Genomic DNA, 27,709 nt, shown 5'->3' with positions numbered 1-27,709 from the left:
TGTATAATAATAATAACAGACAGGACACCACAGTCTGCTCCTCCTGTATAATAATAACAGACAGGACACCACAGTCTGCTCCTCCTGTATAATAATAACAGACAGGACACCACAGTCTGCTCCTCCTGTATAATAATAACAGACAGGACACCACAGTCTGCTCCTCCTGTATAATAATAATAACAACAACAGACAGGACACCACAGTCTGCTCCTCCTGTATAATAATAACAGACAGGACACCACAGTCTGCTCCTCATAATAACAACAGACAGGACACCACAGTCTGCTCCTCCTGTATAATAATAGTAACAGACAGGACACCACAGTCTGCTCCTCCTGTATAATAATAACAGACAGGACACCACAGTCTGCTCCTCCTGTATAATAATAATAACAGACAGGACACCACAGTCTGCTCCTCCTGTATAATAATAATAACAGACAGGACACCACAGTCTGCTCCTCCTGTATAATAATAATAACAGACAGGACACCACAGTCTGCTCCTCCTGTATAATAATAACAACAGACAGGACACCACAGTCTGCTCCTCCTGTATAATAATAATAACAGACAGGACACCACAGTCTGCTCCTCCTGTATAATAATAATAACAGACAGGACACCACAGTCTGCTCCTCCTGTATAATAATAACAGACAGGACACCACAGTCTGCTCCTCCTGTATAATAATAACAGACAGGACACCACAGTCTGCTCCTCCTGTATAATAATAACAGACAATACACCACAGTCTGCTCCTCCTGTATAATAATAACAGACAATACACCACAGTCTGCTCCTCCTGTATAATAATAACAGACAATACACCACAGTCTGCTCCTCCTGTATAATAATAACAGACAGGACACCACAGTCTGCTCCTCCTGTATAATAATAACAGACAGGACACCACAGTCTGCTCCTCCTGTATAATAATAACAGACAGGACGCCACAGTCTGCTCCTCCTGTATAATAATAATAACAGACAGGACACCACAGTCTGCTCCTCCTGTATAATAATAATAACAGACAGGACACCACAGTCTGCTCCTCCTGTATAACAATAACAGACAGGACACCACAGTCTGCTCCTCCTGTATAATAACAGACAAGACACCACAGCCTCCTCCTCCTGTATAATAACAGACAGGACACCACAGTCTGCTCCTCCTGTATAATAATAACAGACAGGACACCACAGTCTGCTCCTCCTGTATAATAAGAACGGACAGGACACCACAGTCTGCTCCTCCTGTATAATAATGACAGACAGGACACCACAGTCTGCTCCTCCTGTATAATAATAATAACAGACAGGACACCACAGTCTGCTCCTCCTGTATAATAATAATAACAGACAGGACACCACAGTCTGCTCCTCCTGTATAATAATAATAACAGACAGGACACCACAGTCTGCTCCTCCTGTATAATAATAACAGACAGGACACCACAGTCTGCTCCTCCTGTATAACAATAATAACAGACAGGACCCCACAGTCTGCTCCTCCTGTATAACAATAATAACAGACAGGACACCACAGTCTGCTCCTCCTGTAGAATAATAACAGACAGGACACCACAGTCTCCTCCTCCTGTATAATAATAATAACAGACAGGACACCACAGTCTGCTCCTCCTGTATAATAATAATAGACAGGACACCACAGTCTGCTCCTCCTGTATAATAATAACAGACAGGACACCACAGTCTGCTCCTCCTGTATAATAATAACAGACAGGACACCACAGTCTGCTCCTCCTGTATAATAATAACAGACAGGACACCACAGTCTGCTCCTCCTGTATAATAATAACAGACAGGACACCACAGTCTGCTCCTCCTGTATAATAATAACAGACAGGACACCACAGTCTGCTCCTCCTGTATAATAATAACAGACAGGACACCACAGTCTGCTCCTCCTGTATAATAATAACAGACAGGACACCACAGTCTGCTCCTCCTGTATAATAATAACAGACAGGACACCACAGTCTGCTCCTCCTGTATAATAACAACAGACAGGACACCACACTCTGCTCCTCCTGTATAATAATAACAGACAGGACACCACAGTCTGCTCCTCCTGTATAATAACAACAGACAGGACACCACAGTCTGCTCCTCCTGTATAATAATAACAGACAGGACACCACAGTCTGCTCCTCCTGTATAATAATAACAGACAGGACGCCACAGTCTGCTCCTCCTGTATAATAATAATAACAGACAGGACACCACAGTCTGCTCCTCCTGTATAATAATAATAACAGACAGGACACCACAGTCTGCTCCTCATAATAACAACAGACAGGACACCACAGTCTGCTCCTCCTGTATAATAATATTAACAGACAGGACACCACAGTCTGCTCCTCCTGTATAATAATAATAACAGACAGGACACCACAGTCTGCTCCTCCTGTATAATAATAATAACAGACAGGACACCACAGTCTGCTCCTCCTGTATAATAATAATAACAGACAGGACACCACAGTCTGCTACTCCTGTATAATAATAATAACAGACAGGACACCACAGTCTGCTCCTCCTGTATAATAATAATAACAGACAGGACACCACAGTCTGCTCCTCCTGTATAATAATAACAGACAGGACACCACAGTCTGCTCCTCCTGTATAATAATAACAGACAGGACACCACAGTCTGCTCCTCCTGTATAATAATAACAGACAATACACCACAGTCTGCTCCTCCTGTATAATAATAACAGACAATACACCACAGTCTGCTCCTCCTGTATAATAATAACAGACAGGACACCACAGTCTGCTCCTCCTGTATAATAATAACAGACAGGACACCACAGTCTGCTCCTCCTGTATAATAATAACAGACAGGACGCCACAGTCTGCTCCTCCTGTATAATAATAATAACAGACAGGACACCACAGTCTGCTCCTCCTGTATAATAATAATAACAGACAGGACACCACAGTCTGCTCCTCCTGTATAACAATAACAGACAGGACACCACAGTCTGCTCCTCCTGTATAATAACAGACAAGACACCACAGCCTCCTCCTCCTGTATAATAACAGACAGGACACCACAGTCTGCTCCTCCTGTATAATAATAACAGACAGGACACCACAGTCTGCTCCTCCTGTATAATAATAATAATAACAGACAGGACACCACAGTCTGCTCCTCCTGTATAATAATAATAACAGACAGGACACCACAGTCTGCTCCTCCTGTATAATAATAACAGACAGGACACCACAGTCTGCTCCTCCTGTATAATAATAATAACAGACAGGACACCACAGTCTGCTCCTCCTGTATAATAATAATAACAGACAGGACACCACAGTCTGCTCCTCCTGTATAATAATAATAACAGACAGGACACCACAGTCTGCTCCTCCTGTATAATAATAATAACAGACAGGACACCACAGTCTGCTCCTCCTGTATAACAATAATAACAGACAGGACACCACAGTCTGCTCCTCCTGTATAACAATAATAACAGACAGGACCCCACAGTCTGCTCCTCCTGTATAATAATAACAGACAGGACCCCACAGTCTGCTCCTCCTGTATAACAATAATAACAGACAGGACACCACAGTCTGCTCCTCCTGTATAATAATAATAACAGACAGGACACCACAGTCTGCTCCTCCTGTATAATAATAGTAACAGACAGGACACCACAGTCTGCTCCTCCTGTATAATAATAATAACAGACAGGACACCACAGTCTGCTCCTCCTGTATAATAATAATAACAGACAGGACACCACAGTCTGCTCCTCCTGTATAATAATAATAACAGACAGGACACCACAGTCTGCTCCTCCTGTATAATAATAATAACAGACAGGACACCACAGTCTGCTCCTCCTGTATAATAATAATAGACAGGACACCACAGTCTGCTCCTCCTGTATAATAATAACAGACAGGACACCACAGTCTGCTCCTCCTGTATAATAATAACAGACAGGACACCACAGTCTGCTCCTCCTGTATAATAATAACAGACAGGACACCACAGTCTGCTCCTCCTGTATAATAATAACAGACAGGACACCACAGTCTGCTCCTCCTGTATAATAATAACAGACAGGACACCACAGTCTGCTCCTCCTGTATAATAATAACAGACAGGAGACCACAGTCTGCTCCTCCTGTATAATAATAACAGACAGGAGACCACAGTCTGCTCCTCCTGTATAATAATAACAGACCGGAGACCACAGTCTGCTCCTCCTGTATAATAATAACAGACAGGAGACCACAGTCTGCTCCTCCTGTTTAATAATAACAGACAGGACACCACAGTCTGCTCCTCCTGTATAATAATAACAGACAGGACACCACAGTCTGCTCCTCCTGTATCATACCAGACAGGACACCACAATCTGCTGCTCCTGTATAATAATAACACACAGGACACCACAGTCTGCTCCTCCTGTATAATAATAACAGACAGGACACCACAGTCTGCTCCTCCTGTATAATAATAACAGACAGGACACCACAGTCTGCTCCTCCTGTATAATAATAACAGACAGGACACCACAGTCTGCTCCTCCTGTATAATACCAGACAGGACACCACAATCTGCTGCTCCTGTATAATAATAACACACAGGACACCACAGTCTGCTCCTCCTGTATAATAATAACAGACAGGACACCACAGTGTGCTCCTCCTGAATAATAATAACAACAGACAGGACACCACAGTCTGCTCCTCCTGTATAATAATAATAACAGACAGGACACCACAGTCTGCTCCTCCTGTATAATAATAACAGACAGGACACCACAGTCTGCTCCTCCTGTATAATAATAACAGACAGGACACCACAGTCTGCTCCTCCTGTATAATAATAACAGACAGGACACCACAGTCTGCTCCTCCTGTATAATAATAATAATAACAACAACAGACAGGACACCACAGTCTGCTCCTCCTGTATAATAATAACAGACAGGACACCACAGTCTGCTCCTCATAATAACAACAGACAGGACACCACAGTCTGCTCCTCCTGTATAATAATAGTAACAGACAGGACACCACAGTCTGCTCCTCCTGTATAATAATAATAACAGACAGGACACCACAGTCTGCTCCTCCTGTATAATAATAATAACAGACAGGACACCACAGTCTGCTCCTCCTGTATAATAATAATAACAGACAGGACACCACAGTCTGCTCCTCCTGTATAATAATAATAACAGACAGGACACCACAGTCTGCTCCTCCTGTATAATAATAATAACAGACAGGACACCACAGTCTGCTCCTCCTGTATAATAACAACAGACAGGACACCACAGTCTGCTCCTCCTGTATAATAATAATAACAGACAGGACACCACAGTCTGCTCCTCCTGTATAATAATAATAACAGACAGAACACCACAGTCTGCTCCTCCTGTATAATAATAACACACAGGACACCACAGTCTGCTCCTCCTGTATAATAATAACAGACAATACACCACAGTCTGCTCCTCCTGTATAATAATAACAGACAGGACACCACAGTCTGCTCCTCCTGTATAATAATAACAGACAGGACACCACAGTCTGCTCCTCCTGTATAATAATAACAGACAGGACGCCACAGTCTGCTCCTCCTGTATAATAATAATAACAGACAGGACACCACAGTCTGCTCCTCCTGTATAATAATAATAACAGACAGGACACCACAGTCTGCTCCTCCTGTATAACAATAACAGACAGGACACCACAGTCTGCTCCTCCTGTATAATAACAGACAAGACACCACAGCCTCCTCCTCCTGTATAATAATAACAGACAGGACACCACAGTCTGCTCCTCCTGTATAATAATAACAGACAGGACACCACAGTCTGCTCCTCCTGTATAATACCAGACAGGACACCACAATCTGCTGCTCCTGTATAATAATAACACACAGGACACCACAGTCTGCTCCTCCTGTATAATAATAACAGACAGGACACCACAGTGTGCTCCTCCTGAATAATAATAACAACAGACAGGACACCACAGTCTGCTCCTCCTGTATAATAATAATAACAGACAGGACACCACAGTCTGCTCCTCCTGTATAATAATAACAGACAGGACACCACAGTCTGCTCCTCCTGTATAATAATAACAGACAGGACACCACAGTCTGCTCCTCCTGTATAATAATAACAGACAGGACACCACAGTCTGCTCCTCCTGTATAATAATAACAGACAGGACACCACAGTCTGCTCCTCATAATAACAACAGACAGGACACCACAGTCTGCTCCTCCTGTATAATAATAGTAACAGACAGGACACCACAGTCTGCTCCTCCTGTATAATAATAACAGACAGGACACCACAGTCTGCTCCTCCTGTATAATAATAATAACAGACAGGACACCACAGTCTGCTCCTCCTGTATAATAATAATAACAGACAGGACACCACAGTCTGCTCCTCCTGTATAATAATAATAACAGACAGGACACCACAGTCTGCTCCTCCTGTATAATAATAATAACAGACAGGACACCACAGTCTGCTCCTCCTGTATAATAATAATAACAGACAGGACACCACAGTCTGCTCCTCCTGTATAATAATAACAGACAGGACGCCACAGTCTGCTCCTCCTGTATAATAATAATAACAGACAGGACACCACAGTCTGCTCCTCCTGTATAATAATAATAACAGACAGGACACGACAGTCTGCTCCTCCTGTATAACAATAATAACAGACAGGACACCACAGTCTGCTCCTCCTGTATAATAATAACAGACAGGACCCCACAGTCTGCTCCTCCTGTATAACAATAATAACAGACAGGACACCACAGTCTGCTCCTCCTGTAGAATAATAACAGACAGGACACCACAGTCTCCTCCTCCTGTATAATAATAATAACAGACAGGACACCACAGTCTGCTCCTCCTGTATAATAATAATAGACAGGACACCACAGTCTGCTCCTCCTGTATAATAATAACAGACAGGACACCACAGTCTGCTCCTCCTGTATAATAATAACAGACAGGACACCACAGTCTGCTCCTCCTGTATAATAATAACAGACAGGACACCACAGTCTGCTCCTCCTGTATAATAATAACAGACAGGACACCACAGTCTGCTCCTCCTGTATAATAATAACAGACAGGACACCACAGTCTGCTCCTCCTGTATAATAATAACAGACAGGACACCACAGTCTGCTCCTCCTGTATAATAATAACAGACAGGACACCACAGTCTGCTCCTCCTGTATAATAATAACAGACAGGACACCACAGTCTGCTCCTCCTGTATAATAACAACAGACAGGACACCACACTCTGCTCCTCCTGTATAATAATAACAGACAGGACACCACAGTCTGCTCCTCCTGTATAATAATAACAGACAGGACACCACAGTCTGCTCCTCCTGTATAATAATAACAGACAGGACACCACAGTCTGCTCCTCCTGTATAATAATAACAGACAGGACGCCACAGTCTGCTCCTCCTGTATAATAATAATAACAGACAGGACACCACAGTCTGCTCCTCCTGTATAATAATAATAACAGACAGGACACCACAGTCTGCTCCCCCTGTATAATAATAACAGCCAGGACACCACAGTCTGCTCCTCATAATAACAACAGACAGGACACCACAGTCTGCTCCTCCTGTATAATAATATTAACAGACAGGACACCACAGTCTGCTCCTCCTGTATAATAATAATAACAGACAGGACACCACAGTCTGCTCCTCCTGTATAATAATAATAACAGACAGGACACCACAGTCTGCTCCTCCTGTATAATAATAATAACAGACAGGTCCCCACAGTCTGCTCCTCCTGTATAATAATAATAACAGACAGGACACCACAGTCTGCTCCTCCTCTATAAAAATAATAATAACAGACAGGACACCACAGTCTGCTCCTCCTGTATAATAATAACAGACAGGACACCACAGTCTGCTCCTCCTGTATAATAATAACAGACAGGACACCACAGTCTGCTCCTCCTGTATAATAATAACAGACAGGACACCACCGTCTGCTCCTCCTGTATAATAATAATAACAGACAGGACACCACAGTCTGCTCCTCCTGTATAATAATAACAGATAGGACACCACAGTCTGCTCCTCCTGTATAATAACAGACAGGACACCACAGTCTGCTCCTGCTGTATAATAATAACAGACAATACACCACAGTCTGCTCCTCCTGTATAATAATAATAACAGACAGGACACCACAGTCTGCTCCTCCTGTATAATAATAATAACAGACAGGACACCACAGTCTGCTCCTCCTGTATAATAATAACAGACAGGACCCCACAGTCTGCTCCTCCTGTATAATAATAACAACAGACAGGACACCACAGTCTGCTTCTCCTGTATAATAATAATAACAGACAGGACCCCACAGTCTGCTCCTCCTGTATAACAATAATAACAGACAGGACACCACAGTCTGCTCCTCCTGTAGAATAATAACAGACAGGACACCACAGTCTCCTCCTCCTGTATAATAATAATAACAGACAGGACACCACAGTCTGCTCCTCCTGTATAATAATAACAGACAGGACACCACAGTCTGCTCCTCCTGTATAATAATAATAACAGACAGGACACCACAGTCTGCTCCTCCTGTATAATAATAATAACAGACAGGACACCACAGTCTGCTCCTCCTGTATAATAATAATAACAGACAGGACACCACAGTCTGCTCCTCCTGTATAATAATAATAACAGACAGGACACCACAGTCTGCTCCTCCTGTATAACAATAATAACAGACAGGACACCACAGTCTGCTCCTCCTGTATAACAATAATAACAGACAGGACACCACAGTCTGCTCCTCCTGTATAATAATAACAGACAGAACACCACAGTCTGCTCCTCCTGTATAATAATAACAGACAGGACACCACAGTCTGCTCCTCCTGTATAAGAATAACAGACAGGACCCCACAGTCTGCTCCTCCTGTATAACAATAATAACAGACAGGACACCACAGTCTGCTCCTCCTGTAGAATAATAACAGACAGGACACCACAGTCTCCTCCTCCTGTATAATAATAATAACAGACAGGACACCACAGTCTGCTCCTCCTGTATAATAATAATAGACGGGACACCACAGTCTGCTCCTCCTGTATAATAATAACAGACAGGACACCACAGTCTGCTCCTCCTGTATAATAATAACAGACAGGACACCACAGTCTGCTCCTCCTGTATAATAATAACAGACAGGACACCACAGTCTGCTCCTCCTGTATAATAATAATAATAACAGAATAACAGACAGGACACCACAGTCTGCTCCTCCTGTATAATAATAATAACAGACAGGACACCACAGACTCCTCCTCCTGTATAATAATAACAGACAGGACACCACAGTCTGCTCCTCCTGTATAATAATAATAACAGACAGGACACCACAGTCTGCTCCTCCTGTATAATAATAATAACAGACAGGACACCACAGTCTGCTCCTCCTGTATAATAATAATAACAGACAGGACACCACAGTCTGCTCCTCCTGTATAGTAATAACAGACAGGACACCACTGTCTGCTCCTCCTGTATAATAATAATAACAGACAGGACACCACAGTCTGCTCCTCCTGTATAATAATAACAGACAGGACACCACAGTCTGCTCCTCCTGTATAATAATAATAACAGACAGGACACCACAGTCTGCTCCTCCTGTATAATAATAATAACAGACAGGACACCACAGTCTGCTCCTCCTGTATAATAATAATAACAGACAGGACACCACAGTCTGCTCCTCCTGTATAATAATAATAACAGACAGGACACCACAGTCTGCTCCTCCTGTATAACAATAATAACAGACAGGACACCACAGTCTGCTCCTCCTGTATAACAATAATAACAGACAGGACACCACAGTCTGCTCCTCCTGTATAATAATAACAGACAGGACCCCACAGTCTGCTCCTCCTGTATAACAATAATAACAGACAGGACACCACAGTCTGCTCCTCCTGTATAATAATAATAACAGACAGGACACCACAGTCTGCTCCTCCTGTATAATAATAGTAACAGACAGGACACCACAGTCTGCTCCTCCTGTATAATAATAATAACAGACAGGACACCACAGTCTGCTCCTCCTGTATAATAATAATAACAGACAGGACACCACAGTCTGCTCCTCCTGTATAATAATAATAACAGACAGGACACCACAGTCTGCTCCTCCTGTATAATAATAATAACAGACAGGACACCACAGTCTGCTCCTCCTGTATAATAATAATAACAGACAGGACACCACAGTCTGCTCCTCCTGTATAATAATAATAGACAGGACACCACAGTCTGCTCCTCCTGTATAATAATAACAGGCAGGACACCACAGTCTGCTCCTCCTGTATAATAATAACAGACAGGACACCACAGTCTGCTCCTCCTGTATAATAATAACAGACAGGACACCACAGTCTGCTCCTCCTGTATATTAATAACAGACAGGACACCACAGTCTGCTCCTCCTGTATAATAATAACAGACAGGACACCACAGTCTGCTCCTCCTGTATAATAACAGACAGGACACCACAGTCTGCTCCTCCTGTATAATAATAATAGACAGGACACCACAGTCTGCTCCTCCTGTATAATAATAACAGACAGGACACCACAGTCTGCTCCTCCTGTATAATAATAACAGACAGGACACCACAGTCTGCTCCTCCTGTATAATAATAACAGACAGGACACCACAGTCTGCTCCTCCTGTATAATAATAACAGACAGGACACCACAGTCTGCTCCTCCTGTATAATAATAATAGACAGGACACCACAGTCTGCTCCCCCTGTAGCACCAGTATGTTGGCTAGCTCAGTGGTGTTACTCCGGTCTGCTTTGTATCCCTGTGTATAAAATCCACACTACCTTACTTCTGCCAGTAACATTAATGTCTCCTCTCTCCTCGCCACCTCTCACCCGGAACATATAACTTACACCTCTTGCGTTCCACCCTGCAGCACCCCACTCGTCTCTAATTGGCCGCTTACATGTGCACAGTACTACTTCCTGTTATGAGGCCCCGCCCCTTCACCAAAGACCTCTCAATGGCAATGTTCATTGTGATTTTACAGCGCGTAAGTCACGCCCCTCCACCAGAGCTTTCAATCAATGTGTTGTATAGGAAATTACTGAGGAGGACTGGGGGGACTATATCTATATAAATGCACACACCTAAGACCTGAGGCAGTTAGCAGCAAAAGTCTGTTCAGACAATTCATCACTTCTGCTGATGGAGCAAGTTGTAGCCTTTAACCCCTTTACCCCCGAGGGTGGTCGGCTCATTAATGACCAGGCCAATTTTTACAATTCTGACCACTGTCACTTTATGAGGCAATAAATCTGGAACGCTTCAACGCATCCCACTGATTCTGAGAATGTTTTTCGTGACATATTGTACTTCATGATAGTGGTAAAATTTCTTCGATATCACTTGCATTTATTTGTGAAAAATTAAAAAATTTTGCAATTTTCAAACTTTTCATTTTTATGCCCTTAAATCAGAGAGATATATCACACAAAAGAGTTAATAAATAACATTTCCCACATGTCTACTTTACATCAGCACAATACTGGAACCAACATTTTTTTTGTTAGGGAGCTATAAGGGTTAAAAGTTGACCAGCAATTTCTTATTTTTACAACAAAATTTGCAAAACCATTTTTTAGGGACCACATCTTATTTGAAGTGACTTTGAGGGGTCTATATGACAGAAAATACCCAAAAGTGACATCATTCTAAAAACTGCACCCCTCAAGGTGCTCAAAACCACATTCAACAAGTTTATTAACCCTTCAGGTGCTTTACAGGAATTTTTGGAATGTGGAAGAAAATAATGAACATTTAACCTTTTTCACAAAAATGTTACTTTAGACCCAATTTTTATTATTTTTGCAAGGGTAAAAGGAGAAAATGGGCCCCAAAATTTGTTGTGCAATTTCTCCTGAGCATGCAGATACCCCATACGTGAGGGAAAAAAACACTGTTTGGGCGCACGGCAGGGTTCAGAAGGGAAGAAGCGACTTTTTGAATGTAAAATTTGCTGGAATAATTAGTGGACTCCATGTTGCATTTTGAGAGCCCCTGATGTGCCTAAACAGTGGAAACCCCCCACAACTGACACCATTTTGGAAACTAGACCCCTCAGGGAACTTATCTAGGTGTGTGGTGAGCACCTTGAACCCCCAGGTGCTTCACATAAGTTTATAACATTGAGTCGTGAAAATAAAATTTTCACATTTTTCCCACAAAAATGTTTTTCAACTTCCAGTTTTGCATTCTCATAAGGGTAACAGGAGAAATTGCACCATGCAGATTGCTGTGCAATTGCTCCTGAGTAAGCAGATACCCCATATGTGGGGAAAAACAACTGTTTGGGCGCACGGCAGGGTTCGGAAGAGAAGGAGCACCATTGGACTTTTTTAATGTAAAATTTGCTTGAATAATTAGCGGATGTGCCTCTGATGTGCCTAAACAGTGGAAAACCCCCACAAGTGACACCATTTTGGAAACTAGACACCTCAAGGATTTTATTAAGTGGTATAGTGTACATTTTGAACCCAGAGGTACGACACCGAATTTGCTAACATTAGGTCATCATATTGAATAAGTTGTCATTAGTCTTGAGCGCAAGTGAGTTTGCATCAGGTACTCGGGTATGCAACAAGTATCGCTCGTGCTTGAGTAACATGCTCAAGTCCCCGCCCTGTATGTTTCACGGTTGTTAGACACCCAAAAAAAAACATGCGGGGATCGCTCATGCATGGCAGGCGATCCCAGCCATGTTTTTTTTGGCCGCGAAGCATATGGGGCGGAGACTCGAGCATGTCACTCGAACACCCGCGATACTCAGTGCATACCCGAGCACCGGATGCAAACTCAAGTAGCAAGCACTTTCGCTCAACACTGGTCTCCATATCGTCATCATTTTTTTTCTTTACTTTTGAAAAAATCCCAACCCTAACCCCAACCCAAATACAACCCCAACCCTAACCCCAACCCTAACCCCAACCATAATACAACCCTAACCCTAGCACAACCATAACCCTAGAGTTTATTTTTTTACACCGTGTGGTATAAATGATTAGACGACTTTATTCTTCCGTTCGGTGCGATTACAGTGATACCAGAATCATATTGGGTTTTTATGATTGACAGCTGTCACACACTAAAAGACGCTTTTTTTTTGCAAAGACTAGTTTTTGCATCGCCATATTTTGAGAGCTATAATTTTTCCATAGTTTGGCCAACAGAGTCATGTGACGGCTTGTTTTTTTGCGGGACAAGTTGACGTTTTTATTGGTACCATTTTCGGCCGTGTGACATTTTTTGATGGCTTTCTATTCCGATTTTTGGGAGGCAGAATAAACAAAAACCAGCAATTCCAGAATTGTTTTTATGGGCTTTTTTTATGCCACTCCACGTGTGATAAAATTGATAAGGCAGCTTTATTTTTCGGGTCAGTACGTTTACAGCGGTACCACATTTATATAGCTTTCTATGTTTTGGCGCTTTTACACAAAAAACTATTTTCTAGAAAAAATAATTTTTTGTATCGCTTTATTCTGAGAGCTATAACTTTTTTATTTTTTGGCTGATGGAGCTGTATGGTGGCTTGTTTTTGCGGCACAAGATGACGTTTTCAGCGGTACCATTTTTATTTACATTCGTCTTTTTGATCGTGTGTTATTCCATTTTTTGTTTTTTGCTTTGTTTTTTTTTTTTTTTTTACCGTGTTCACTAAAGGGGTTAACTAGTGGGACAGTTTTATAGGTCAGGTTGTTCTGGACATGGCGATACCAAATATGTGTACTTTTATTGGTTTATTTTTTTCCATAATAAATAAATATTATGGGTTCAATATATTTTTATTTTTTGGGGATTATTTTTTTCATTTTTTTTTTACTTTTCCCACTATGGGACTTTCACTTTTTGCAGCTTGATCGGCTGCATGGCATAGAGAGCAGCAGCAGCTCCCTATGCCATGCAGCCTGTCAGCGCTGCACACAGGGGATCAACATGTTAGGCTATGGGTTGAACTAGATGGGCTTAAGTCTTCCTTCAACCTTAAAAACTATGTTACTATGTATTACTTTGGTCATGCACTGCTCGTAACCAAAGTAATGTCCTGCCTCCTGGTGACCCGGATGTTGTCATGACGACATCAGGTCGTCATGACAACATCCGGAAGCCACCGCAGACATCGCTGGACGCCTGCAGGAGAGGTGAGTATAGCGATCACCTCCCCCCTTGCCCCCGCAATGCTGCGATCGACTTCGATCGCAACATTGCGGGGGTTAATGTGCAGGGAGCGGTGCGGGACCTCTCCCTGCGCAAATTACCGGGTGTCAGCTGTGACAATCAGCTGACACCCGGCGGCGATCACCCCGGCGCGATCGCCGCACGTGTAATAGTACGTAGCTGGTCCATAAGTCCCAGGACACAGCTACGTACTATTACTGACCTCGTCGGAAAGGGGTTAAAGGGAACCTTTAATGGCATTCTAAGGCCACGTTCACACGTTCAGTACTGGGTCAGTATTTTACCTCTGTAAGCCAAAACCAGGAGTGTGTGATAAATACAGAAGTGGTGACGTGGTTCTATTATACTTTTTCCTCTGATTGTTCCACTCCTGGTTTCGACTTACAAATACTGACGTAAAATACTGACCCAATACTGAACGTGTGAACGTGGCCTAAAGCCGAGTGGCTGCCGCCCTGTGAGCCCCATTGCTGGGAGGAAATTAACTTAATTCCTCCCAGCAGCCTCAGGCTTTCAGTCATAGAGGTCGGGCAGGCTTCAGCCACTGTGCACAGTTACACTTCGCTCCGAAACCGACTGACAGCCGGCTCTGCATTAGACATTAATGGGGTTGTCCACTACTAGGACAACCCCTTCTCAATCCATATGTTTCCCCCTTTTAAAAGAACACCTATACTCACCTCCGGTAGTGTCGCTGTTCCAGCAATGTGAGCACTGTCTCTCCCGGCATAACAGTATGACATCATGCGAACCCTGTGGCCAATCAGCAGACTTTTATTCTCCCCGCCTTCAGATGTATTATATACATATAGAGGAAGAGAGTGCAGCAGCGCTCATGTCCTCCGGATGTAAGCGATTTGTCTGAAGGAGGGGAGAATGTAACAGTTGCTGATGGGCTGCAGGGTTCACATGATGTCCCACTGTTACGCGATCGCCAGGAGACAGTACTGACACAGCAGGAACAGCGCCACTACCAGAGGTGAGTATAGGTGTTGCTCTTTTAAAATGGGGGATACATTAATACTAACATAGGTGGTCTAATCTAACAAGATGGCTTCAATAAATCAGAGTATCAACTGGATTGCATGTTAATTAAACTGATGTACAGTAAGTTACATTGTTATTAAGCTCTTATATTATATTTTTTCGCTTTACCAATCAAATATATAAGAACTCTCTCTTTATACCCTGTCTGTGAACAGGTGTCTGATTATCACCTTAATCTGGTATGTTTTGTTTCTTTTTGAAAAAGTTAATAATTATATATTAAAAAAAAAAAAATGGGGGAAACATACGGATTGAAAAGGTTGTCCGAGTAGTGCGCAACTCCTTTAACAATGATTATAGTTCTCCAAATGAAGACGTCGGTACGACTTTGAAAGAAATAAACTGCTTGAATCTTCACCATCACTTATGCTTGGAATTAGTACAAACCGTAGAGCAGCAATTTCCAACTTTAGTAATGAGCTTAGTACAGTAGGCCGCCATACAGTGTAATCCCCCACATGCAAATAATCATAGAGGGTCCACATTGTGCAGTTGTGATATGCAGACTGAAATGTGGCCAGTATTGTCTTTTTAAAGCATTTTCATTCTGACATGCATTCTGACTATCTGGCATGGTGTGACGCTATTCACACTGTGCAATACGCCAGGACAGTATCATGCACAGGTCCAGTTAGTTAGAATTGGATCAATGCACAATATGCTTCTGGTGTAACATGGTTTCACAGTTTAAGGGTGGAAGAAGAGGCAAGTCCATCGAGTTCAACCTATAACCTAATAAGTTGATCCAGAGAAAGAAAAAAAAAACATGGGGCAGCAGCTAATTGCTCCATATTAGGGGAAAATTCCTTCCTGGCTCCACATATGGCAATCAGAATAGTTCCCTGGATCAACGTCCCTTCACAGGATCTAGTGCCCATAACCTGTAATATTATATTTTTCTTTTTTAACTGTTGATTTTTATTGAAAGTTTTAAAGTCAAACAGAAAAATAATACTGTATATCAATATTACAATGTATAAGGGACCTGTTGGAGGAGGGGGAAGTCAAGTTCCACATGATGGATGAAACTTATTAAAGAAGTTGTCCACTACTTTGACATTGATGCCCTATCCATATGATGTATGATCGGCCGGGGTCCCGCAAGCGGCTACCCCGCCGATCAGCTGTAATCGGTGCCGGCAGCCGCCGGTCGGAAGTTTTTACCTGCGGTGCTTGGCCGTCCATCTGTAGTGGCCACCGCGGGGTACTGCACATCTGCCTCCCATTCAATTGAATAGGAGGCAGATGTGCAGTAACAAGCATCGGCCACTGCCACTTGACGGCCAAGCACCGCAGGTAAGGACTTCGGCGAACATGAAATCTCAGGTCAATTATATAACTGAATAGAGCCAAGGAAAACTACTCAGGGTAATATAAAATAAATATACCAAGGTTGATTATCAAATCAATAATTTTATTAAAGACATCACATGACAGACCAATTAAAAAACATTAATGTATAAGACAAGATTAAAAATGACATAGAGTGCATAAAAAGAGGAGTCGGAGAGGCATCAGCAGCATAGAACAAAGGACAGTACCGGGTGAGAAATAAATACATAAAGTGAAAGTGCACAATAAAAGTGACTCACGCAATGATAATAATAAATGATGAGAGTGTCACAGTATGGAGCTAATAAATATAAGTAACACCGTGAGTTACTGAACCTACAATGACAAGTAATATACACTGCTCAAAAAAATAAAGGGAACACTCAAATAACACATCCTAGATCTGAATGAATGAAATATTCTCATTGAATACTTTGTTCTGTACAAAGTTGAATGTGCTGACAACAAAATAACACAAAAATCATCAATGGAGATCAAATTTATTAACCAATGGAGGCCTGGATTTGAAGTCACCCCCAAAATTAAAGTGGAAAAATACACTACAGGCTGATCCAACTTAAAACAAGTCAAAATGAGGCTCAGTATTGTGTGTGGCCTCCACGTGCCTGTATGACCTCCCTACAACGCCTGGGCATGCTCCTGATGAGATTGCGGATGGTCTCCTGTGGGATCTCCTCCCAGACCTGGACTAAAGCATCCGCCAACTCCTGGACAGTCTGTGGTGCAACGTGACGTTTGTGGATGGAGCGAGACATGATGTCCCAGAAATATCGGAATGAAAATAAACCCTTTCTTTCCTTGTAGGTTAATTCTACATGAAGGAAAACAACTAAGAATAATGTAGAATGTATTGGGGGAGGTGGGGGAGACAATAAAGGCATAGAGGTTTAGCCCAATCAAATGGAATAGCAGGAATTAATATTTTTTTTAAGACGTTCTGAGTTATGGAAATATTGACTATGTTAAGTATTTTTATATTTTGTCAGATATTTATGTTTCACTACTTCCATGCTCTTCACCTTCTTTTTTACTTCTCCCACACTTTCTCCTTCATCATCCTCAGCATCTTTTTCATCCACTTCTTCTTCACCTTCTTCATCTTCTTCTTCTTCACCTTCTTCGTATTATTCTTTTTTTTTCATTCTTCATATTCTACTTCTTCATCTTCTTCATATTCTTCTTCTTCATCATATTCTTATTTGTGACAGGCATTCCTGTAGTTGTTATCTATAAAAGGTTGTACATTACACCTTTCGTTCTGCCCGTCACAAAAGATTTACAACAGGATTTGTCCGCGTTCAGTTTGGCCTGCAGCAGCAGGTCTTTTCCAGGGGCACCACGAGGAGGAACGGACTCACCCCCATACACTGCTTAGTCATCTTCTGCTTATAATTTAGATATTATCTTTTGCTCTGATTTTTAGTCTTATGCTTAATGTTCTTCCGCTTTTTGTTCTGCAGCTTCTTGTATTTCTGCTTCTTGGTTTTCTGCCTCTTGTTCTTCTGTATCTTGGTGCTTGTCTTCTCTTCTTTGTCCTCTTGGTCAACTTCTTCAGAGTCATCTTCTTGGTCTTCTTCGGGGTGGTCTTCAGGGTCGTCGTCTTCGGGGGTCGTCGTCTTCGGGGTCCTCGTCTTCTTCGGGTTGGTCTTCTGGGTCCTCGTCTTCGGGGTCCTCGTCTTCTTCGGGGTGGTCTTCAGGGTCCTCGTCTTCTTCGGGGTGGTCTTCAGGGTCCTCGCCTTCAGGGTCATCGTCTTCGGGGTCCTCGTCTTCTTCGGGTTGGTCTTCAGGGTCCTCGTCTTCAGGGTCCTCGTCAGGGAGATCCAGAGTGATTACCAAGAACCATTTCAAAAAGCTTGAACTTGGAAATGTAGCAGAAGGTACAAGAAGGCTGAGGAACTACCGAGGACCAGCTGACGGTACTGGAACCCGGATGGGTAGCAGACGGTACAAGAGCCAATGGAACTACCGAGGACCAGCTGATGGTACTGGAACTCGGTTACTAAGCAGGAGGTACCTGTGCCAGAAAGCACTACCAAGGACCAGCAGACATTGGTGGAACTTGGATACCGAGAAGGAGGGACCTAATCCAAAGGCACTGCCGAGAACCAGCTGACGGTACTGGAACCCGGATGGGTAGCAGAAGGTACCCATGTAAAAAAAAGTTTCAAGGCCGCGAGCCGGCCGCAGTTACCAAAACCCACAGTCCTACAGGGGGTGCTTGTCCTATTGGCACTATGGAACCAGCCTTCATTGCCAGATCCCGCAGCCCACATAGGAGTCACCTAAACTGCAGGCACCATAGAGTCGGCTAACCCGACCGCAACACGACAGGACAACGCATTGGAGGCAAAGTGACGTTGACACTACCCGGAAACAGCTGGCGTGCTGGAACCAGGCTGGGCAGGAGGGAGTACCCGTGCCAAAGACACTGCCGAGAACCAGCTGACGGTACTGGAACCAGGATGGGTAGTAGAAGGTACAAGAGCAAATGGAACTACCGAGGACCAGTTGACGGTACTGGAACCCGGATGGGTAGCAGAAGGTACAAGAGCCAATGGAACTGCCGAAGACCAGCTGACGGTACTGGAACTCGGTTACTAAGCAGGAGGTACCTGTGCCAGAAAGCACTACCAAGGACCAGCAGACGTTGGTGGAACTTGGATACCGAGAAGGAGGCACCTAATCCAAAGGCACTGCCGAGAACCAGCTGACGGTACTGGAACCCGGATGGGTAGCAGAAGGTACCCATGTAAAAAAAAATTTCAAGGCCGCGAGCCGGCCGCAGTTACCAAAACCCACAGTCCTACAGGGGGTGCTTGTCCTATTGGCACTATGGAACCAGCCTTCATTGCCAGATCCCGCAGCCCACATAGGAGTCACCTAAACTGCAGGCACCATAGAGTCGGCTAACCCGACCGCAACACGACAGGACAACGCATTGGAGGCAAAGTGACGTTGACACTACCCGGAAACAGCTAGCGTGCTGGAACCAGGCTGGGCAGGAGGGAGTACCCGTGCCAAAGACACCGCCGAGAACCAGCTGACGGTACTGGAACCCGGATGGGTAGTAGAGGTACAAGAGTAAATGGAACTACCGAGGACCAGCTGACGGTACTGGAACCCGGATGGGTAGCAGAAGGTACAAGAGCCAATGGAAATACCGAAGACCAGCTGACGGTACTGGAACTCAGTTACTAAGCAGGAGGTACCTGTGCCAGAAAGCACTACCAAGGACCAGCAGACGTTGGTGGAACTTGTATACCGAGAAGGAGGCACCTAATCCAAAGGCACTGCCGAGAACCAGCTGACGGTACTAGAACTCGGATGGGTAGTAGAAGGTATAAGAGCAAATGGAACTACCGAGAACCAGCTGACGGTACTGGAACCTGGATGGGTAGCAGAAGGTACCCATGTAAAAAAAAGTTTCAAGGCCGCGAGCCAGCCGCAGTTATCAAAACCCACAGTCCTACAGGGGGTGCTTGTCCTATTGGCACTATGGAACCAGCCTTCATTGCCAGATCCCGCAGCCCACATAGGAGTCACCTAAACTGCAGGCACCATAGAGTCGGCTAACCTGACCGCAACACGACAGGATAACGCACTGGAGGCAAAGTGACGTTGACACTACCCGGAAACAGCTGGCGTGCTGGAACCAGACTGGGCAGGAGGGAGTACCAGTGCCAAAGACACTGCTAGGAAACAGCTGGCGGTGCTGGAACCCAGGGTAAATACTAAAAACAGAGTGGAGCCGGAGGCATAATTGGAGCAACTTTAAAATCTGTAGTAGTGTGAATGTGGACAGAGCAGGAGAATTTGCTGAACACACAGCTGGGGAACAGCTGACGTTACTGAACCCCAATAATACTGGAGCAAGCGTTGACTGTGCAGACGGCACTTCTGAGCAGCAACTAGCGGTATTGGAGCCCAGGGTAAATACTAAAAACAGAGGAACCAGAGGTGTAATTGGAGCAAGTTTTAAATCAGTAGTACAGTGGATGTGGACAAAGCAGGAGAATTTGCCGGACACACAGCTGGGGAACAGCTGACGTTACTGAACCCCAATAACACTGAAGCAAGCGTTGACTGTGCAGACGGCACTTCTGAGCAGCAACTAGCGGTATTGGAGCCCAGGGATAATACTGAAAACAGAGGAACCAGAGGTGTAATTGGAGCAAGTTTTAAATCAGTAGTACAGTGGATGTGGACAAAGCAGGAGAATTTGCCGGACACACAGCTGGGGAACAGCTGACGTTACTGAACCCCAATAACACGGCAGCAAGTGTTGACTGTGCAGACGGCACTTCCGAGCGCCAACTGGCGGTGTTGGAGCTCAGGGATAATACTGAAAACAGAGGAGCCAGAGGTGTAATTGGAGCAACTTTAAAATCTGTAGTAGTGAGAATGTGGACAGAGCAGGAGAAATTGCCGTCCGCACAGCAGGGGAACAGCTGACGTTACTGAACCCCAATAACACAGCAGCAAGTCTTGACTGTGCAGACGGCACTTCCGAGTGCCAACTGGTGGTGTTGGAGCTCAGGGATAATACTGAAAACAGAGGAGCCAGAGGTGTAATTGGAGCAACTTTAAAATCTGTAGTAGTGAGAATGTGGACAGAGCAGGAGAAATTGCCGTCCGCACAGCGGGGGAACAGCTGACGTTACTGAACCCCAATAACACGGCAGCAAGTGTTGACTGTGCAGATGGCACTTCCGAGCGCCAACTGTCGGTGTTGGAGCTCAAGGATTACAGTTCAGGTGGTAGAAACATGAACACAACAGGAGACCTGGATACTGTTGCCAACCAATTATTTATTCTGAAAGAGGACTGGCAAATTCATGAGAGATCCAGGCCTTGTTCATTTTGAGAAAAGTAAGCCGGTCAACGTTATCGGAGGATAGTCGCATGCGACAGTCTGTTAGTACACCACCTGCGGCACTAAAGACGCGTTCCGATAATACACTAGCAGCAGGGCAAGCTAGCACCTCCAATGCATACTGACTAAGCTCTGGCCATGTATCCAGCTTACAGACCCAAAACTTGAAGGGAGAAGAGCCGTCTGGGAGTACACTAAGAGGGCAAGACATGTAGTCTATCACCATCTGACGGAAACGTTGCCTCCTGCTGACTGGAGCCGTCTGTGATGGTGTAGACATTTGTGGCGGCGGGGACACAAAGCTTTGCCACATTTCGGCCATACTGGTCTTGCCTTGTGCTGAGGCGCTGCTTCTGCTCCCTCTTTGTGCAGAGCTTCCTCCACTGCCTCGACGCACTGAGCTGCTTTGTAAAGCACTAGCAGCACTGCTCTCGGTTGGAATGGAGAACATGATGGAATGCACCAGTGCGTCTTGGTACTCCCGCATTTTACGCTCCCGGTTCAACGGTGTTATGAGGCTTTGTAAGTTGTCCCGGTAGCGAGGATCAAGAAGGGTGGACACCCAATAATCAGCCGTGTTGAGAATGTGGGCGATGCGGCGGTCGTTTCTCAGGCACTGCAGCATGAAATCAACCATGTGCTGCAGACTGCCAACTGGCCAAGAAACGCTGTCCCCTGCTTGAGGCGTGATCTCTGCCTGGTCTGCATCACCCCACCCTCGCTCTAGATACTGACTACTAGAGCATTGTGTACCTCCCTCCTCTGGACTGATGTCTTCCTCATCCATTGACTCCTCCTCATCCTCCTCACAAAGTGTCCCCTGCCTAGGCCTTTGTGAGGAACCACGTTGCGCAGACTGTAGAGAAGCAGATGGCATTTGTGACTCCTCATCCTCCACCTCTTCCAAAACCTCGTCCCTTAGTGCTTGCAGTGTTTTTTCAAGCAGGCAGATAAGGGGGATAGTCATGCTGACTAGTGCATCATCTGCACTCGCCATCCGCATGGAATAATCGAAGGCACTCAAAACGTGGCAAATGTCCTTCATAGAGGCCCACTCAGTGGTGGTGAAGTGTGAACGGCGCGCACTGCGACTTGTTTGCGCCCGCTGCAGCTGGTACTCCATTACTGCTGCCTGCTGCTCACACAACCTCTCCAACATATGTAACGTTGAATTCCACCTGGTGGGTAGGTCACATATGATGCGATGTTCCGGAAGACGTAATCGGCGCTACAGAGCTGCAATGCGTGATATTGCGTTGCTGGAACGCCGCAAGTGAGCGCACTCTATGCGGACCTTGTGAAGCAGTGCATCAAGATCCGGATAGTCCCTCAAAAAACTCTGCACGACCAAGTTGAGCACATGTGCCAGACATGGGATGTGAGTGAGTTTGCCTAGGCCCAGAGCTGCCACCAGATTTCGGCCATTGTCACACACTACCATGCCTGGCTGGAGATTCGCTGGCACAAACCACACGTCGCTCTGCTGCTTGATGGCATTCCAGAGCTCCTGCGCTGTGTGGCTTCGATTCCCCAAAGAAATTAATTTTAATACGGCCTGTTGACGTTTGGCCACGGCTGTGCTCATATCGGTCATCATAACAGGTAACCAACCGTTCACGGGTCGATGTGGAGGTAGACCGTGACGGCTCCTGCAGCGCTGATTCAGAGGAACTGGAGTATGAGGAGGAGTCAATGTGTACAGACTGGATTCCTGCAATCCTTGGAGTTGGCAGAACACGTACAGCGCCACTCTCAAGATCTGTACCCGGCTCCACAACATTTACCCAATGGGCAGTGAGGGAAAGGTATCGTCCCTGTCCATGCTTACTGGTCCACGCATCGGTGGTCAGGTGGACCTTGCTACTGACGGCGTTTTGTAGCGCATGTTTAATTTTTCCCTCCACATGATGTTGCAGGGCAGGGATGGCTTGCCTGCTGAAATAAAAGCGTCTGGGCACGTTGTATTGTGGGACTGCCAATGCCATAAAGTTACGGAATGTGTCAGTCTCCACCAGCCTGAATGATAGCATTTCAAGGGCCAGTAGTTTAGCAATGCCAGCATTCAGAGCCTGTGCTCGGTGGTGGTTTGCCGAGTATGGGCGCCTATTCTCCCATGCCTGTGCTAACGATGGCTGTAGACTGGCCTAGGAGTGTGAGGATGACTGGGAAAGTGGTGCTGTGGGTGGAATTACACTGTGTCTCTGTACAATAGTGCCAGAGATTCTTCCATGGCGATCCTGTGAGGAAGCCGAACCAGCTGTGTGTGAGCTGGAGGAAGAGGCTACAACACGAGCTGAAGAGGTGGTAGGTGGCGCTGTAGGTTGGCCTAGGTCTTCAGTGTGTTTTTGTAACTCCACCACGTGCTTGGTCCGCACATGTTTCCACATATTTGTGGTATTGAGGTTGCTGACACTTTTCCCTCTTTTCACCTTCTGATTACACAGCTTGCATTTGACAAAGCAAATGTCATCTGCAACTGTGTCAAAAAAGGACCAGGCACTGCAGGTCTTGGGAGCGCCCGCTTTGGATTTTGGAAGAGCCATGCTCCTAATGGGTGCCGAAGTGGAGGCTACAGGCAACCAAGTCTGCCCCCTCCCTCTCCCTCCTTTTTGGGCTGTTCGGGGAATCTCTTCCTCAGAGCTGCTCCCACCACCTTCCTGTCCCTCACGCCATGATGGGTCAAGGACCTCATCATCTACACCACCCTCTTCAAACAACTGCTTCTCCTGGGTAGTCTCGACAGCACAGTACGCACCAGAAAGTGGCACCTGAGTCTCATCATCAGATGCGTACTGAGGTGTCCTGCTGACCATAGGCACTGGCCCACCCGCCTCTTCAGATTCAGAGAGACAAAAAGGTTGCGCATCACTGCATACAACCTCTTCTTCAAATTCTCGAATTCTGCTTGGCTGGCCCCCTCTTTCCAAGCCAAGAGATTCAGAGAACAGAAGCAGAGATGGCTCCTGTCCAGGGCTCTCTGACTGCCTGGGCAATTTGGCAGGTGGTGAAGAGACAGATGGGTGCTCTTCAGTGCTCAGGACCTGAGAGGATCTGGAACTAATTGAAGTCAATGCGTTAGCTGCCATCCATCCGACAACGGCTTCAATTTGGTCCTCCCGCAGCAGTGGGGTACGGCTAGCTCCTACAAAGCTGCGCATAAAGGACTGTTCCCTGGTAAAACTGGGGGATGCTGAGTCACTGGTGCCCGCAGCAGGCACAGAATCCCCACGTCCTCTCCCTGCAGGCACAGAATCCTCACGTCCTCTCCCTGCAGAAACTCCACGCCCACGACCACATGCCTTACTCCCTGCCTTCTTCATCTTGGTAGACTGATAAAGATAGGCAGAAAAGTACTAAGGGCTTAGTGTGCTTATTCCTGAACAGCTGCTAACAGGTATAAGAAACACTAATTTTATAAAGTGTGGACTAGACTTTAATATGAGCTAATGTGGCCTACACAACTGTAAAGTGGAGTGTTTGGTGAACTTTATTTAGGTTTTTTTTGTCACAAAAAGACACTGGATATGCCTAAAGATGTAATACCGATAGTATCACAAACTTTTTGTAGCTATTACAATGTAGGAAGGTAACCTACAATGCAATAGATGAGGCTACAAAAAATAGGCTAATACTAATCTGGCTGGGGCTGCAGGGCCCAATGCTGCAGAAAAGCTCCTCTAACTACTCCTATATAGTGTGTTTGGAACTAATTTAACTGAATATGGATGGAACCACCACACTAATAGGAGAAATCAGGAAAAATTATGAATTGGCAAAAAAGGACAATGTATGAGGCAGTGACACACACTGAGTGCACTACAACCAGACATGGCTGAAGCACACACTACAGGGTGAGCTGCACTCACACACACAGACTTTGCAGACAGCGGTGAACAGTACAGATGCAGAGCACTGTGCACTAGCGTTGCAAGACCAAAAACATTTCTCTATCTACACCTATATAGTGTGTTTGCAACCAATTTAGCTGAATACGGATGGAACCACCACACTAATAGGAGATATCAGGAAAAATTATGAATTGGCAAAAAAGGACAATGTATGAGGCAGTGACACACACTGAGTGCACTACAATCAGACGTGGCTGAAGCACACACTACAGGGTGAGCTGCACTCACACACAGACCTTGCAGAAAGCGGTGAACAGCACAGAGAACTGTGCACCAGCGCTGCAAGGCACAGCGATTTATAAAGTAGCTTGGGTAAAGCAGAATAGACCAAATAGGTAGCTAAAACTGTCCCTCAGAACAACAGCATCCTATCCCTAACTGAATTCACAGCAGAGTGAGCTCAAAATGGCGGCGGCGGCTTTTATAGTGCATCATGACATCATTTCAGCAGCCAATCACAGCCATGCCATTAGTTAAGATGCCTACATGCCTAACAGGATGTGCCCACACTTCTTAGGATCCTCATTGGCTGAATAAAATGAAAATGGCTCATTGCATTATGGGAACTTCCGATTCCGGTATACGATATTGCAAAAGTATCGGAATTAAGTATCGGAATTCCGATACCGCGAATATCGGCCGATACCCGATATTTCAGTATCGGAATGCTCAACACTAGTGTTAACTGATTTTATGTATATCTAATTAGGTTTTGTTGGCATATACATGCACTGAAGTGACATATTATGGTGTATTCTTTTTTGTATGTATCAATACATTATATAGCTATACGCTAGTATATGTGTTAGTTTCTTTATTATGTATTGTCTGTTAGATGTATTAGTAATTGTATGCTAGTATATGGATATTTTTTCACTCATTATGTTTTTGGATTTTATGTCCCATGTTTATTTTTTATATTAATCAGATTCTTTTTTGAGTCTGTCTTATTCACTTTGTCATTTGCAGGATGATGTTTGATCACATATTTACAATTACTACGTAATCCCTTCACCTATGTTTTGTGTTTGGGTTACTCTTCTGCACTGTCACTTTAAGAGTCATCTTTATAGCCAGCATTTATGCTCTGGATTACTTTTTTGCACTGTTACTTCTATAGTCAGCTCTGACAAGATCTTCATTTGATTGTTATGAATTTAATAATAGGATCATGGGTAGAGCATACATATAATAATTTATAGTTAGCAGTCATTGTCTCTGGAGTATGCCTATAGTTAAAATGGGCATACACCATACTCTTTACCTTACTCTGATCCACAATGGTGTCCTGCTAGTGCACATGCCTGGGATATGACGTTGCACGGAGCATTGCCAACAGCGCCTGTTTCTCTGATGCCTGTGGTGAGCCCTATTTAAAGACTGTCTGTACACACAATATACAACAGCCCCCCGAGGAAGCCCACGTGAAACGTGTGTCAGGGCAGGTGACATGCTACTTCACGTGGGTAATATGGGTAAGAGTTAAAAAACTTGGATATGTTGCTTTTCTCCATTGTGTGTATCTGTTAGATAATACTTTCATCTTATACTTACCTTACATAATGGGGATATCATTATCTAGCTAGGCACTGGCACTTTATGTGGGGTTTATCTCCCAGTTTTTTCTCTTCTCACTCATGATATTTAGTGGGTAAGCATGTCCCTATACACCCGAGTCTTGCTATTCACTTTTTCTTTATCTTTGTTTATTTATGATAATGCCATACTTATTATTTCAATAAATCTTGTTATATTTGACAGTGGACTATTGTACTCCATGTTGCTTTTGTGTTTTAACTATAGATGAGGAGTGTCCAGACTACTACTAGGGCCTATAGACTTTATGGCGTAGGGTCCCATTCCCACCATATATATGATGTATTCTGTTCTGCTGATATTGTTCTCTGTATTCTGTCCTAACAGTTTTTCAGTTTAATATTGCATCATCTAGATTATATAAATGGAGATTAAATGAAACTTTCCTTACAAATCCAGTCAACAGTCAAGTTACAGAAGATCTCATGAACAGCTCATATAATGAGTGTGCGTTATTGCTCATTATTGGCAAACACTTCCTCAGAATTCCTTTCTCCACTACCTCCTCAAAAGTGTTAAGATGGTGGCCAACAGCGGAGCTTGCCTTCTTGATAAACTTATTTACCT

At 44.5% G+C, this 27,709-nt stretch overlaps 1 protein-coding gene across 4 annotated transcripts in view; it reads right to left on the bottom strand.

Moving 5' to 3' along the window:
* Positions 1-11,067, bottom strand: part of LOC141273000 (uncharacterized) — a 34,059-nt gene extending 22,992 nt beyond the window's left edge. For all 4 annotated transcript variants that reach the window (XM_073684278.1, XM_073684277.1, XM_073684280.1 and 1 more), the window contains exon 1: positions 10,972-11,067. The gene's annotated coding sequence lies outside the window, so the exon portion shown is untranslated. The remainder of the gene's footprint in view (positions 1-10,971) is intronic.
* Between the last annotated feature and the right edge of the window lie 16,642 nt (positions 11,068-27,709).

Source organism: Phyllobates terribilis, unplaced genomic scaffold (assembly GCF_046119375.1).
Source record: "Phyllobates terribilis strain yellow unplaced genomic scaffold, ASM4611937v1 Scaffold_5__5_contigs__length_657084704, whole genome shotgun sequence".
Lineage (NCBI taxonomy): Eukaryota > Metazoa > Chordata > Amphibia > Anura > Dendrobatidae > Phyllobates > Phyllobates terribilis.
Note: the sequence above shows the minus strand (reverse complement) of the source record. Positions and strands in the feature narration are given on the sequence as shown.